Genomic DNA, 3,441 nt, shown 5'->3' with positions numbered 1-3,441 from the left:
CCGATTCCTTGTGAGGCTAAGGTCTTTGGAGAAGAGAAGACAATTAACATTTTGCATGGAAATATAATTGCTTTGTTAGATAATGACAGGATTTGACAATCTATGATATCTACATACATGAGGTAAGTGAAGTTTTTATTTTTATAATTTTTATTCTAAACGCGTGCATTTCTAATTAATAATACCATTTTTCTTTGTATATATCTATTTGCATACTCTAGACAGTGAGAATAATGATTTGGATCTTTTTACCTTCTACGATCCTGGAGCTACATATACCATCAACAAGGATTTTGAATCTTATGCTGTTAATCAGTTGAAAGAGGAAAATGTCGATCACGTATTCTTAATGCCTCAATATTAGAGTTAAATTTTTACTTTTTCCTGAGAAATTTTTATTATTTTTACTGTAAATTCTCTAGCTTAAGTGTATTTTATAAAATACAGTAAACACTGAATTTTAGTGATAATATAGAATGGTAATATATGTATCTGCAATTCTTTCTCTCATTCTCTGCATTTTTCTGAACTAGAAAAAGCCCTTTCAAGGTAATATTTTATTTCTTTTAAAAAATTGAAAAATATGTTTGTCAATTTTTTTGGGTATTTTTTTATTATACCAGCTGTGTGACTAATTTATGTTTTTCTTTACGTTCTTCTGTCATACACAGCGCAATACGAACTTTCAATGCCCAAATTGAAAGAGGCAGCAACCCTTTAAAAATAAAAAATCTTGCCGTAAGTATTACACTTTAGTCAGCTTGTCCGTTTTGATCTATTTCTTTTTTTTTCTATTGACTTTTTTAACTTGTTATTAATGGAATATGGATCACCAAAGCAGCCTGGTGGTTATGAATGTGGCTACATTGTCATGCGCTACATAAATAAATCATTTCAGATAGAGAAATGACTTTCAGTACCAAGGTATATTTTCGGTGTGTTGACCTCTTTTAAAAATTATTAGAGTCAAGGGAGAATGTCGTTTTCAAAAAATATCCCTCTTTTATTTCGGTTTATGTGATTACGAGCTGCCAGCACGCCTTTCTTTGAGCCGCCCACGCTCGGGGTCGAGAATTGGTTCAAAAGAAGAAGGTGCTTGGTCGTTTCATGCTAAATAATGTTCACATTTAACTCTTTTTATTGGGCGATCGAGAATCAATTGACATATAAAATGGAAGAACTTGACGAGGTGCAAATGGAGGCTGCAAAATTTATCCAGTACAAGATTTAATCATCATGACTATTTTTTTGTAAACCAATAAAAGAAACATGTGGTAGCTATGTTGTATATACTATGGTATTTAGTGCTTGACTAAAATGGTAGCGGGCAAGTAGTAAAATGAAACTTGTCATTTTAACTTAAGTTCAAAGTTTATTTATGCTTGGTATATGATTAATAAGGTTGAATTAATGTAGAATGATCAAATATTGATATTGGTATCATGTTGGGAGTTAGAATAGGTTTGGATATTAGACGTATTGATGTTGGCATGGATATTGATGTCGGTATGGATTGATGGTTGAATGGTATGAATAAATTATATTTTTGTCATATTTTGGGTCTATGCAAATTTGAGCAGGGTATTGTTGGTCATATTTTGACTTTTATATCATATAATGTTACAAAGTGATGAATAAAAGATTCACAAACATCACATTTTTATGGTAAAACTGATGTGCTAACATAAATTGAAAACAGTTTAGTGCATACAAACTGATGTGTAAAATAACAAAACAAAATAATTTTAATTAAAGAAATTGATGTATATAGCATATATATTAAATCAATTATTATACACAAGATAATGTCTAAGATTGACAAATCACATAAATTTGGAGAGAAAAAAATGATGTAACTAATAAATATATAACATCATTTAATGTTAAAAGAACTGATGCTAAAAAGGCAAAAAAACATCATTTTTCTTTTAGAAAACAAAGTTAATATAATATATAACATCACAGTCCAAAAAGAACTAATGTGAAAGCAGACTATAAACATTAGTTTTTAAAACAAAAGTGATGTCTAAGGGAAATTTTAACATCAACAATTTTGAGGACTAAAATAAACAGATGTCTACGTGAGGATTTAACATCGATATCCCAAAAAAAACGATGTCTAAGAACATATTTAACAGTAGTTCAGCAACAAATCGATGTTAAAATTAGTAAAAAGACATCATTTTTCAAAAGTTATTGATGTAAATGTATTATTTCTCTTCTGTATTGTATGTTTACAGTAATATAAACCTCCTAAACCTCAAATATATATTCAAAATGTGAATGCATAATTCTGTTCAAAATATGGGTGAAAAGACATCACTTCAGGTCATTAAAATGTTATCTTAATGGATATATAACATCGGCTAAAAAATGATGTCGTAAATCGGGTACCTTTCTCTACACATGGGAAGATATTGGTTCGGAAACCTTTAGATATTAGGTTTTACCCGATGTCTAATGCAGAATTTTTAGTAGTGAATTGCTAAATACGAATGTCACACCCTAAACATTATAACAAAAACCAATAACTTATATATATAAATATTATAACTGAGTGCGATTACATAAATATCTAAAATCGTTTGGTTTAAAGTTTGAACAACCCATCACTAACTACTATTACAAAAGTACAATATCATTTTTCCTCACTCAATAGCATGGCTGTTCTACCTAAGCTCTTACATAGTTCTCAGCAACTCCATTGGTAGACATACGAGCAGTTTGTTTTATCTTAACCATTTTTGCTAGCTGAAATGACGTTGGTGAATAGCAAGAAGTGATCCAAATGCTCAGCAAGTCTATAAAGGAACAGGATAACAGTATCTCAATTCACTGTTTAAAGGTAAATAGAATGCATCAATTATAAAACATTTGAAATCAATTCTCCGTGCAAAAATCATTTTATGATGCTATAGATTACAGCCGGTGATCAGCCGCGAAGTAATCCCGAACCTCGTTGGGTTCTAAATAATTTGGGTGGGATCTGTGGGCATCTTTTAATCCTAATATAACAAATGTGGAAAGGACATGCATCTTAGTCCAGATCAACCAATCTTAAGAAAACATTTTTCATTGGTCTATTTTCATTTAAAATTTGATGCAAGGAATCATCTTTTAAAAACAAGTATCTAGAGAAATCAATTCTCAAGGTATTCTTAGATCATAACATATATTATGAAATTTATGAGATTTGAATAACAAGGTTTATCTCAAAATGAGCCAGTGTCAAAATAAGGAATTATCAAAGCATACTATTTAACAAGGATTCATGGAAATTGATGAATAACATAGCATGGATATTTCAAGAATAAGATTAACTATGGTAAGGTCATGATCATAAATTCCAATGTAAACAAGGGTATTGGTACAAGTGTAATCAATTTGAAGGTAAATATTGGTATAAGTTAGAGTGAGAGTACTTGCCTTATAGTAATTTCT

This window comes from Apium graveolens, chromosome 8 (genome assembly GCF_009905375.1).
Source record: "Apium graveolens cultivar Ventura chromosome 8, ASM990537v1, whole genome shotgun sequence".
In the NCBI taxonomy this organism is placed as follows: Eukaryota; Viridiplantae; Streptophyta; class Magnoliopsida; order Apiales; family Apiaceae; genus Apium; species Apium graveolens.
The sequence above is the reverse complement of the archived record's forward strand: the minus strand, read 5'-3'. Positions refer to the sequence as shown.